This window comes from Drosophila albomicans, chromosome X, assembly GCF_009650485.2.
Source record: "Drosophila albomicans strain 15112-1751.03 chromosome X, ASM965048v2, whole genome shotgun sequence".
Classification (NCBI taxonomy): domain Eukaryota; kingdom Metazoa; phylum Arthropoda; class Insecta; order Diptera; family Drosophilidae; genus Drosophila; species Drosophila albomicans.
Window position 1 is genome coordinate 30,227,715 of NC_047627.2, and position 12,870 is coordinate 30,240,584.

The 12,870-nt window shown below is 35.8% G+C and overlaps 1 long non-coding RNA gene across 1 annotated transcript in view; it reads right to left on the bottom strand.

Annotated features, from left to right (window-relative positions):
- Positions 1-11,863, bottom strand: part of LOC117577861 (uncharacterized) — a 35,664-nt gene extending 23,801 nt beyond the window's left edge. Inside the window, exon 1 of the long non-coding RNA XR_004573316.2 lies at positions 11,609-11,863. This is a non-coding gene — a long non-coding RNA (uncharacterized LOC117577861). The remainder of the gene's footprint in view (positions 1-11,608) is intronic.
- Positions 11,864-12,870: the final 1,007 nt, after the last annotated feature.

Sequence of the window (12,870 nt, forward strand, 5' to 3'; positions counted from 1 at the left end):
AATCTAGTTCAGTTAACAAGCTCCACCCAGCAACAAAATAAGAAATAATAATGAACAATGGCCAATGAAGCCACCCATCGGAGGCGACCGCTAATCAATCATGCCGCATGACCACAGCACCAACAACAGCAACAGCCACAACAACAACTACAACAACAACAACGGGTAACAACGAGAATCGAATCGTAGTTAACCTTCTGCGTTTAACACAGTTTAACACGGTTCAGCAAATGGCACTTTCCAATGAAAGAAAGTTGGCTAACAGAGAGAACATTTTTCAACAGGTGAACAACACAACACATCACAGCACATCACAGCACAGCACAGCAACTGCTTTTCATACGTTTCAATTTCAACTTCAACTTCACTTGAGTTGTAATCCAAAAGATTGAAATTGAGTAAAATCTCTACTACAAAAAAAACTTAAAATTTTCAAATATTAAATGAAGTTATTTTTGTTAAGTGTCTAAGTTATTGATTAATTAATAATCCAAAAATATACTAAAAATCGTAGGTGTCAACTTCAACTTCAAAAGATTGAAATTGAGTAAAAATCTTTATAAAAATAACACCTTCAAATATTAAGCGTCTAAGTTAATGAGAATGACTAATTTATGATATTACAGTTGAGAGGTTAATATAATCATATTGTAACATAAATACAAAAATATACCGCAAAAATACTAAAATGTACCGAAATCTATATTACAGAGTGTGTAGAAATGTAACAATATACTAAAAATATACCATTAATATACCGCTAAGGTATACTAAAACATACTGAAAGCTTCATGGCAGTTACCCATTTTCAATAAAACCAAATTCTAAAAGAAATAATAAAATATACCACAAAAATATACCGAAGGCTATGCGGTATATTGTACTGCCTTCAAAAAAATACCATAGAATTCAAAATATACCAAATTATCAGCCAAAAGTATTTCTTCAATACCAAAAAAAAAAATATACCAAAGCCTATATTTGGTATATTGATATTGTACTAGCATAAACTGTTCTGATCTGCTGACCTAGTAGAAGCTTTCTAATTTATCATTAATGTTAATAGATTAAGCTGAAACTTTTGGAACAATTTGAACAAACTGAAGCCATAATTATTCCGAAATTTTCATCTACTATACTACATCAAAGACTGTATTTGGTATGAACAATATAAGCAGACAATAAAATAATAATAAAACCCAAGGGTCACATTGAATAAAACATAAAACAAAAATGCAAATAAATCAAGCCAACACATATAAATTGAAGATTTAGCTGCTCAAGTAGCTAGAGAATAAAACTGAGCTGAATGACTGCAACAGTTGCTGAGTTCCTAGAGGTTTTGTGCTGCTGGAGAGGCAGATTCCAAAAGCTGGGGAACAATGGCGAGTCTGTCCAAAAAGTCGCAAATGTCCAATGAGAAAGAGCGAGAGAAGAGGAAGCACAGCAAAGAACGAAGAATGAAGAACGGAGCAGACCTTGAAACAGTTCAAAAACGTAAACGGTTCAGTGATCATTGGATGTAAAAATAAAAAAAAAAATATATATAAAAAAAACACACACACACAGAGAAGAAAAGAAATAAACGGGAGAAACTGAACAGAAACAGACAAAGCAGAAGCTGGAAGATAATGAGCATGAACGAACGAAAGAGTAAGAGAGAGAGGGAGAAAATGCGAGAAAGAGGGGGAGAATTGCGGCACAACATCCGTCATCTTGGCTGTGGATGAGCTCCGACTTTGACTTCGACTTCGAAGCTGACTCTGGCATGCCATGATGATGATGATGATGATATAGGGGTCTCTTTGGTCTGGTCTGGTCCGATCTTCGGTCTCGGTCTTCACCGGAGTCGGGGGTCTTGACTTTGGCGTGCGCGCTGATCTGCCTGACTGCCTCGCAGCCGCCCCGCCAAGAGGTCGACAACGACGACGACGACGACGACGACGACGATGTTGCCTCTAACTCTCCAGTCTGAGTCTGAGTCTCTGCTCTTGGTCAAAAATCGTTGAGCCGTTGAGAGAGGCAGTCAACAACAAACAGTCAAACAGTCAAACAGTCAGGCAGTCAGGGCAGCCTATTACCCATTATCAGTGTTGGTAAACGTCAGTCAGCTGTGCACCTTTGCTTAGCTGCAGTTGCCATTGTGGTTGTTTTTTTTTTTCTTTTTATTTCTCTGTTTTCCTTTTCTTTATGCTACTCTTCAACCTGACTCGCGGAATGGATGCGAAATGCGCAAGATCATAAAACGCCATTCAAATTTTGCAAAGTCGCACGATGGTTGTGTCAATGACTGCACTGCTAGATACCCTGTAAGTTCACACTTTTGTTGTCGATCATTCTATTTTGTCTTAGTCAATAAGAAGTTTGATTCGTTACTTGAATAAAGTAATAATAAATTGGGTGATATAATTTGCAGTAATTATGGAAAAAGCGTGTCACATTGTAATGTGTAAAAGTGCTTGACCGACTAGCAGATACCCTACAGGTTACTGACACTTCGCATTGAGAATGCAAATGTTGAATTTAAAAAACTGTTAATCGATTTCTTTCAGAGCTTAGTGTTATAAGTATGTAACAATTGGGGAATAGAATGAATATTAAGAAAGCGTTTGCTCGACTGGCAAATATCCTATAACTCTTTAACTTGCACATATTAATGCATATCGGCGATAACTTAGAATTTTTGATATAAGCAAACAATTTCTATAAGAACAACATTCCGCAAATGTTTGCAGAATATTAAAAACAAGTAAAAAAATCGAGCATACTCGACTGTGAGATACCCGCTAAGCATTTTCAATAAGAGTAAAAGATTGCGGTATTAAATGTAAAATATACCATATTGATATACCACAAAAATACAAAAATATACCAATGGATATATTTGGTATATTTATATGGTATAATATACTACCTCAAAATTACTAAAAATGGTACAACATTTAAAAATGATATACTGCAAAAATACTAAAATATACCATAGGATATTCAACACTATATACCGCAAAAATACTAATACATATCAAAAGCTTTATTTGGTATATTTATATGGTATATAATATTAATATACCTCAAAAATACTAAAAAATAGTACTGTATTTAAAAATGATATACTGCAAAAGTACTAAAATATACCAACGGATATTTTTGATATTTCGATATAATACCAAATTTAACACATATCAAAAGCTATATTTGGTATATTGATATGGTATCACGTTTAAAAAAAAATACTAAAAATAAAAGTTATATTTGATATATTGATAAAGCACTGAATTTAAAATATATCATAAAGTACAAAATATACCAGATTATCAGCCAAAAGCAACTTAGTACTAGTAAAGTATTTCTTAAATAACTTCTACAGTTTTTGCAGGAATCATAAATTCCTATATATGTGCTATATATAACTCTAGCTTTAGCTACAAAATGAATCTTGAAATCTACTTTTCTTGCTGTTAAAGTTACGTTCACACTCAAATAACTAAATCAAGCAAGTAATCAAAATGAAAGTAAAATAATTACAGGGTATGAATTGGTAGATTAACCTGAGCACTTGCCCAGCACCGAGGATCAGTATTAAACCTCGATCAGCGCTGCCATGGAGCAACATTACAGGGTATGTAAGCAGTGCGTCAAAGCTTTTCTGTTCGCTCCAACTTTTTTTGGGCGCACAAAAATTTCCATCTTTCGCTGAAGATGTGCCTAGCTCTTAGTGTTTTGTATCTTTCATTGTGTATTTGTATCTGTATCTGTATCTTTGGCTCTAGCAATGGCTGTGTATCTGTTGCTGTGGCTGTGGCTGTGGCTGTGACTGGCTTTAAGTCTGGGTCTGGGTCTCTTTTAAGTGCCCCTGGCAATGTTGGCTGCCTGACAACGCCCCGTCGCCGTTGCCAGTTGCCAGTTGCCAGTTTGTCGTTGTTGTCGTCTTCATTGTTGATGTTGTTGCTGCCGGTAATGATCTTTAACCAAGCGTAACGTTTGCTTTCAGTGCGTCCACATCTGCGTCGTCATCATTGCCGCCACCACCAAACAGCAGCAGCAACATCATCATCATCTCAGTCACAATCATCGTCATCATGATCATCATCATCTTCCAGGCAGACATTAACCTGGCTTCAACTCCTCCCGTTTCGTCGCAATATTTCGTTGCTTTTCTCCCTATTTTTTTTTTTTTGTGTTGTGTTGTGTTGTTGTTAAATGGCGTCGAGTCAGCGCCAAGCTTCCCGGCCAGATAAAAGATACACTCAGAGCTACAGATACAACTACAAGTACAGATACATATTTAATGTATCTGTGTGTGTGCAACATTAATGATCAGCGAGGCAGTCAGACCTTGATTTTTCATCAAGTTGCCATCTACCACTCTATCCATGTGAAGCCGGTTGTTGTTGTTGTTGCTGCTGTTGTTGCTGCTGTTGCGGTTGAGGGGAACTGCCCCTCGATAACTGCAGATACACCACAGAACAACTCTCGCGAGAGCGCGCGTTAAATGCAAAATGGGGCATCCAAGTGAGCAAATCATAAACTCAACTCCAACTGAACAAAGTCATAAAGTCATTGAGAAAACGAAAAAAATACAGAAATAGAGAAATATGTATAACAGCTTTTGCCGATGTGAAGCATTCTGGGTATTAACAATCTTAATTCTCGCTCAACAATAAATAAATATACGCAGACTTATCTGATAGCCTTCTCGGGTTTGTGTGATTGAATAACATATTTGAAACACTGTCGAAAAAATAAATAAACCAACACTAATAAATGAAAGAATATTTAAAGCGTTGTACAAAAAAATCACACTAAATAAATAAAATAAAAGTCACAAGCAAAAAAGAAAGCAAAGTTTGGAAAAATCCAAAAAATAAAAATAATAATATGCAAAGCAATCAAATGAACTGAACTGAATTTAAATAAGATAAAAAGAAATTAAATCAAATGGAAATGATTACAAATAAAATGAAATAAAATAGAAATGAAATAAAATCAAGTCAAATGAAATGAAATAAAATAAAAAGAATTAGAAGAAGAATTAAATACAATAATTTGAACAGTATAGAATAGAATAAAAATAATGGAATTGTATGAAATTAAATATAAATATAAATGGAATGGAAAAAAATAAGATGAAATTCAATGAATTAAAATAAAATAGAATGGAATCCAATGGAATTAATATAAATTAAGTTAAATGCAATGAAATGACATGAGAATAAATGAAATAAAAAGAAATGAAATAGAACAGAATAGTAAAAAATAAAATGTATTCCAATAAAATGAAATGCAATAAAATGACGTGATTTGAAATGAAATTAAATGAAATAAAATAACAATTATAAATAAATATATAAATGAAAAGTTCACCTTACAAATAAAACAAAAGTTTTAAGTAGGAAATTTAAGTTGAAGCTAACTATATGGCATTCAATTTATTTGCTGTAAATATAAAATTATAAAGTATTGATGTGACTATGGCAAAAATGAATGAATAAATAAAGGCAATAAATAATAACAAACTTCATAATAAATTAATAGGAAAAGTAAATATTAACAATAAATAATAAATATAATAATAAATGTAAGAATAAATAATACAAAAAAATTATAAATAATAATACAAATACTAAATAAATAATGCACATATCTATTAAGAAAAGAAATTTTATCAAATAGAGCAAAAAAAATCAAAAATTTTGCAATTTAAAGAATTGAAGTTTTTTCTATCGTCATCAATAGTGAGTTGAGCTTTTATATAGATACTAATATATAACTGGATGTATGGTTATATATATTCGATTTGTTTTCGCACTGTGTAGCTAACTAGCTAGCTGCTTGGTTGGTCAGAAGATAGCTTTTCAAATGGAATTTCAGAGAATTTCACAGCCACAGACAATGGCGAATTAAGAGCGCCAATACACAGTTTAAAGATATAGCTACAGCTAAAGATACAGATACCGAGATACAGATACAGACAAGAGTGAGAATCGCAGACAAAGTCAAAGTCAGGGATGCAGATGCGGATGGACAGAAATGCAAATGTTTTTGTTGTTTTTTTACTGCAGTCAATGCCAAGTGACCAAGCGAGGTGGACAACAAAAGAGGCGGAAGACTGAAGCGCAAGTGTGGGAAGATTGATTCCGCCTGCAGATTTAGCAGCTCATCTAAAAGATATTCAACTTCTGCTGCTGCTGCTGCTGCTCCTCCCCCCCAACGCCATCACAAAGTGAAAGAGAAACAAAGACAGAGAGCGAGAGAGAGAGAGAGAGAGAACGAGTGTTGATACTATAAATAGCTTTGTGTTTGTGGTGTGACTCGCCTTGATCTTTGCTTTACAGCCATCACAGCGAGAGAGCTATAGATACAGATATAAATACACAGCCACAGATACATTTACAGATACAAATACAGATACACGCACAGCTACCAAGCCATGATGAAGGCGTCGAAATCTCGGCAACCGGCAGCCAACAGCAAATAAACAAGCAGCAGCAGATGATGATCAACGCGCACAGCCGCCACAGATACAGATACAAATGTATCTGCGCCCATTCGTCTGTGTGTGTGTGTGTGTGTGTGCTCACCCATAAGTGCTTCATTAATCTCTGTCAGCGTTTGCTTCGCTGCTCCCCAGCTCCCTTCCCTTCCCTTCCCTCTCCCACGTTTCCTCCTCATCGCTTTTTTTTTTCGTTTCTTTCGCTGCGGCTTTAAATGTTCGCTGTATCTGTATCTGTTGCTGTAGCTCTATCTGTAGTCTGTATGTGTGTATCTGTATCTGTTGCTGTCGCTGCTGTCTGTCTGTGATTTCATGTCGCCCCACAGCACATGGATTTCCACTTTGACTTCATCTTTGTTTGCCACGCAACGCGGGCAAATGTCGCTTGTTGCTTTTTATTGGATCTCTGATTGCGATTGCATCTCAGCAACTGCAATGCGATTGGCTGCTGGTCCAGCACAACTTATTGACGGAGTAACTGGACAAGTAACTCTTCAACAACTTGTTCATAAATTAATTAACATCCGTTAAACATCATGAGTTCAGTTTAGATTTATAATTAAATTTGCTTCACATTCTTTTATAACTTTGTATCTTCAGAAAATATATTTCACAAACAGAAGAACGCATCTTCGACCCAATAAGATATAAAATATATGTATACTATATAAAGGATATATATATTCCTGATCAGCGTCAACAACCGAGACGATATATAAGAAGTTATTTGTGAAATACTTTTGGTTGACAGTCTGTTAAATTTTGCACTCTATGGTATATTTTGTATTACAATATGAATATACCAAATAAAGCATTCGGTATTTTTTGTTTTAGTATTTTTTTGGTATATAAATTAAGTATATTTTAAAATCAATACCGCGCTGTATTTTGCACTTTATGGTATATTTTGTAGTACAACGTCGATGTACCAAATATAGCATTTGGTAGACTTTTAGTATTTTTTGTGGTATATAAATTAGGTATATTTTAAAATTAATACCGCACAGGATTTTTTGCATATTTTGAATGTATTACAGTATTAATATACCAAATATAGTATTTGGTATATTTTTTAGTATTTTTTTGTATATCGTGTGGTATATTTATATACCCGCTGTTTTACAAACATCACATGTTAAACTATATACATAAATATATACTGAATATAGCATTTTGTATATTTTTAGTATTTTTTAGTATATTTTTGGAATAATATTAAATAATATTGAAGAAATTTATGAAAAGTGTTCGACAAATTAGATTAACACACAAATTTTAAATTCCCAAGTCTCTCTTAATATGAATTATTCAAATCCTATTCCTATTTTAGTAAAGCGTAAAATGCTTTTTTGAAAACCTAAGCATCTTTTTTTCTGTCGAGCAGTGTTTCTTCCTCTAGCATTGCGGAGCAATTCGCCTTTGAACCGGTTCCTCTTCTAGCAAAACTTGTTGATAAGCTGAGGGTCAGCCTCAGACTATGTTGGCCTTCTTCACCGTCTAGACTGTAGACGCATCTTCAGAGCAGGCACTTCATTGGAATCACCCTCCCCGTAGTCCCCCCCCTCTCTCTCTTCCTCTTCCCACTCCCACTCTTACTCACTCGATGTTTAACTGGCGTTACGTTTGAGTGCACAGCATGTAAAAGACGCTGATGACGACAAACGGACGGACAGACAGGAGAGGAAGTGGTAGCGGAAGTGTAGAGAGAGAAGAGACTGAACTGGATGCAAAGTGAAAGAGGAAGGGAAGTGGCAAGTGGCAAGTGAAGGAGCGAAGCATGCGTGCGTTTGTTCGTTCGCTTTGATCGCGTGCGCCAAAAAGGCAAAATACGAAAATCAATAGCCAAAATACTGTGAGAGGTATTGAGAGGGAGAGAGGGAGAGCGAGCGGTGGAGAGGCAGATGCTGGCTGTGTCTCTGTGGGGTTGCATGCCACACCCATGCATCCGCTGTGCCCACAATCATGGCATATTCCCTCTTCTCTTTCCATTCCCTTTCATTCCTTTACCTTTACCTTTCCCTTCGCTTCTTTTCCTTTCCTTTTCCTTACTTTCCTCTTCCTTCCTTGTTTTCTTTCCTTTCCTTTCCTTTCCTTTCCTTTCCTTTCCTTTCCTTTCCTTTCCTTTCCTTTCCTTTCCTCTTCTGTGCTTTCCTCTACTTTCCTTTACTCTCATTTCATTCTCCTCGCCATATTCCCCGACCCAATGTCATTGACACACCTTTGGCAAACAGAGAACAACGCAGACGTCGCCGCAAGGAAACAACTTCCCAAACTTTCCGACTTCCCAACCGAGCTTACAACGCGGAACCAACGACCATGAATAATCCTCAAAAAAAAAAACCAAAAACAAGTACAAAACATGCTCATACAAATACAGCAGCTAAAATATCTTTTAAATTAAATGCAAATTGATTTTATTGTTACTGTATACCGGATTTTTAGAGCTTACAAATCGAAATAGAGACTTAAAGCTAATTCTTGTTTTTAGAATGTTGTGCCTTCAGGAAATGTGTGTGAAAAAATCTCACTACAAATCTTATTTGCTTTGGCTGACAATCTGGTATATTTCGTACTTTATGGTATATTGGTATATAGACTTTGGTATATTTTTGTTTTTTTTTTGTGGTATATTTTAAAATGTAGTATTATATAAAAATGTAACAAATAATGACTTTGGTATATTTTTGTAATTTTTAGTATATTAATTTGGTATATTTGAAGAATAACATCTTACCTATTTCTTGAAATCTTGTGTCTTGAAATCAATATGTGTTTTCTAGCATTAAGATACTATATAAATATAACAAATATTGACTTTGGTATATTTTTGTAATTTTTAGTATATTAATTTGGTATATTTGAAGAATAACATCTTACCTATTTCTTTCTTTTATTATAAGTGCTCTTGAAATCAATATGTGTTTTCTAGCATTAAGATACTATATAAATATAACAAATATTGACTTTGGTATATTTTTGTAATTTTTAGTATATTAATTTGGTATATTTGAAGAATAACATCTTACCTATTTCTTTATTTTATTATAAGTGCTCTTGAAATCAATATGTGTTTTCTAGCATTTAAGATTTTCATGTTCGTTAGATCAAAATTTTGATTTCACAACAATTTTTTTTTGCAGTGTAAAAGTCGCAGTTGAAGTTGGAGTGTGCAACGCAGCATGTGCTCTGCTCCACACACACACACAGACATACTTTTCTCACTCCCACACTCACATATGTAAGCTCAGAGGTCCCCGAGCAAACAAAGCGCCATCAACATGAACTCACGCACACCAAAAGCAGAGACAGAAAAAAAGAGAGAGGAAGAGAGAGAGAGAGAGAGGAAAATTCTCCTGCCATGCGGCGACACGTTAAGCCTCAGCGTCATCATCGCTAATGGAAGCTCAGGGTCTGTACTTGCTATAAAGTACTATGTACAAAGAGAGAGAGGGAGAGATATAGAGCAAGAGTGAGAGAGAGACATATGTACTACATGTACAGTCAGCTAATGAGACTCAACTCCAGCAGCCTTGGCTTGGGCTGGGCTGAGTTGTTGTCCCAACCCAACTAAGGAACCATCCATCCATCCATCCATCCATCCATCCATCCATTCAACCATTCAACCATTCAACCTGAGTCACCTGAGTCACCTGAGAGTGTTGTGGTCGCTGATTATCAGTGAGGACATGCACACGAACAAGCTCATTAGCTGAATCCTTGGAGAGTGCTCTAGACACAGTCGAAGGGAAAGAGAGGGGATGGACGGGGAAGGGGGGACAGTTACAACGACATTTGTTGACTGCTTTATGATGGCGCTTTTGGGCCATATGAATAATGATGATGACGTTGCTGCTGCTACTACTGATAATAATGATGATTGTCGCCTGCCCTTTTGACCAGTTGATGGCACGAACAACACCAACAACAACAACAAGCGAAGGGTGGGAGGGTGGAAAGTGGAAGGAGGGAACAACATTGGAAGCTCTGACATGCAATTCAAGGCGAAATCGCTGTGAGTGTGAGTGAAGCAGAAAGCAACGCAAATTGTCAAATTGTATGCAAAGCTCGAGCAAGTTGAAACATTTCAGTTGATAACTGAGAGAGAGAGAGAGACTTAAGTGAGAAGATACTATACTATAAATGAAGTAGAAACTATGCTGCTTTTACATCTCAAACAAAATTATTCTTATCAACCGAACTATATAGTATTTTCTAACAAATCAAACAAGCTAAAATCAAAAAGCAAGAGCTGAACACTTTTACTTTATTATTTATTTTATTAACAAAATTTTAAATAAAAACAAGTAAGAAAGCTACAGTCGAGTGTACTCGACTGTGAGATACCCGCTACCCAATTTGATTGAAAGCAATATATTTAACGGTATTATTCTCAAAATATACCGAATATACTGCAAATATACTAAAAATATACCAAATGGTATATGTGGTATATCGATATAGTACCGCATTCGAAATATACCATGGACGGCTCAATATACCAGATTGTCAGCCAAAGCAACTAAGACACCTAATAAGTAGACGTCTTTGCCCATACAAAAGTATTTCTTTAATAACTTCGACAATTTTTATCTGATCGCAACCAAATTTTCAGGACTACTATAGTTATTATTATATATACCAAAATTCACAACCTTAGCTTTAAAATTACGCTTGTTATTCGTTTTTTTTTTATTTTCGGGGGCGGAAGTGGGCGTGGCAAAAGTTTGAAACAAACTGGATCTGCGTGCAAGCATAACAAATGCTGTCGAAAAAAAATTATAGCTCTATCTCTTATAGTCTCTGAGATCCAGTGTTTCATACGGACAGACAGACGGACATGGCTATATCGTCTCGGCTGTTGACGCTGATCAAGAATATATATACTTTATAGGATCGGAGATGCCTCCTTCTACTTGTTACATACATTTCCTGTCGGCACAAAGTTATAATATATAAAGTTACCCTTCTAAACTATTGTTAACGGGTATAATTAGCTATGAAAATCTAGAGTTAATTGGTCAGATTAAACAGAAAGTTAGAGATCTAAGCTTAGAATAAGAATGTCAACTAGACTTTTCTTGAATTAAATGCAGCTCAAACATATCTTTAACTTACTTTCATATAAGGGTTCAAAATAAACTGTTTTCATAATCAATTTTACTGCAAAAATCTTCTTTACTCGTACTTGTAATATTTACTTGATTTACAATCTATCTTGCAATAATAATTAAATGTTGTGGTTCAAAATCCTTTTGATCATAAGATATGGGTTGTATAAGATGCAAAACTGTATTGTTAAGATACACTTTCTGAAGAAATAAAAAAAACTATACAAAAAATAAATTTTACTATAGAAAAAATGACACGAAACTGTTTTGATATATTGAAAGAATAAGTTGAACACACTTGGATTCATTTGCTATGCGACAAACGAAAGTTTTAGGAATTGAGATTCATTTTCGAGGGTGTTAATGAAACTTCTGCTGACTTTAGCTAAAATGGAAATCATCATCTTGAGATGAACTCAATTCCAATTGGTGGCTACCAATGGAAATCATGTGGAAATCATCATCCACAACCCTGAAGAATTTGGCAAAGCTCAAAAGCGACGCCATTTTGTAGCTAAAGCACAGCAGCTCAGCTCAATGATGTGCTTTGATTTTAGCAACCCTCTCAGTGTATAACAAACACCCCCCCCCCATCCACCTCTCCCCACCCCTCTTTAGAGGGTGATTCGAATTGAAATCGCTGAAATCACGTGGTGTTGTCTCATTGCGTTGCGTTTTGCAGATTTGGCCAACCAAAAGCGAACAATTCGCCAGCTAAGCGAAGGCAATAAGCATTAATTACACACACACACATGCACACACATGCACACACACGCAGGGGTGTGGTTGCACAACCCTCGAGTGGCGACACGCAAAACAAAAAGCAAAGAAAACACAGAAAAAACTTTGCTGCTTTTTTCGGATGCAGACAAATGCGACAGCAAAAAAACAAAAAAAAACGAAAATAAAAATAAAGCGGATGATGGCAATGGGATACAAAAGTCTAGATAGGGTTGCTATAAGAGCAAGAGTAAGAGGAGGGGGGTTGTGGGGGTGGCATGGGTTGGGGGTTGCAACCCCGTGTCACGTACTCAATTCGTGTCCATGTCCATGTCCTCGGAGTCACCGTCGCCCCGTCTCCTTCACCGTCTCCCCTCGTCATTGTCCTCGTCACAAAAGTTGTCCTCTGCTTTTGGGGGTGAGGTGGGAGGTGGAGGTGATGTCGTTGAAGGGATGTTAGGGGCATACTACGACACTGTGTATCTGCAAAAGCACATTTTGAGCTGCAAACGGAAAAATCTATTAAATCAACGTTGCTGCGGCAACCAA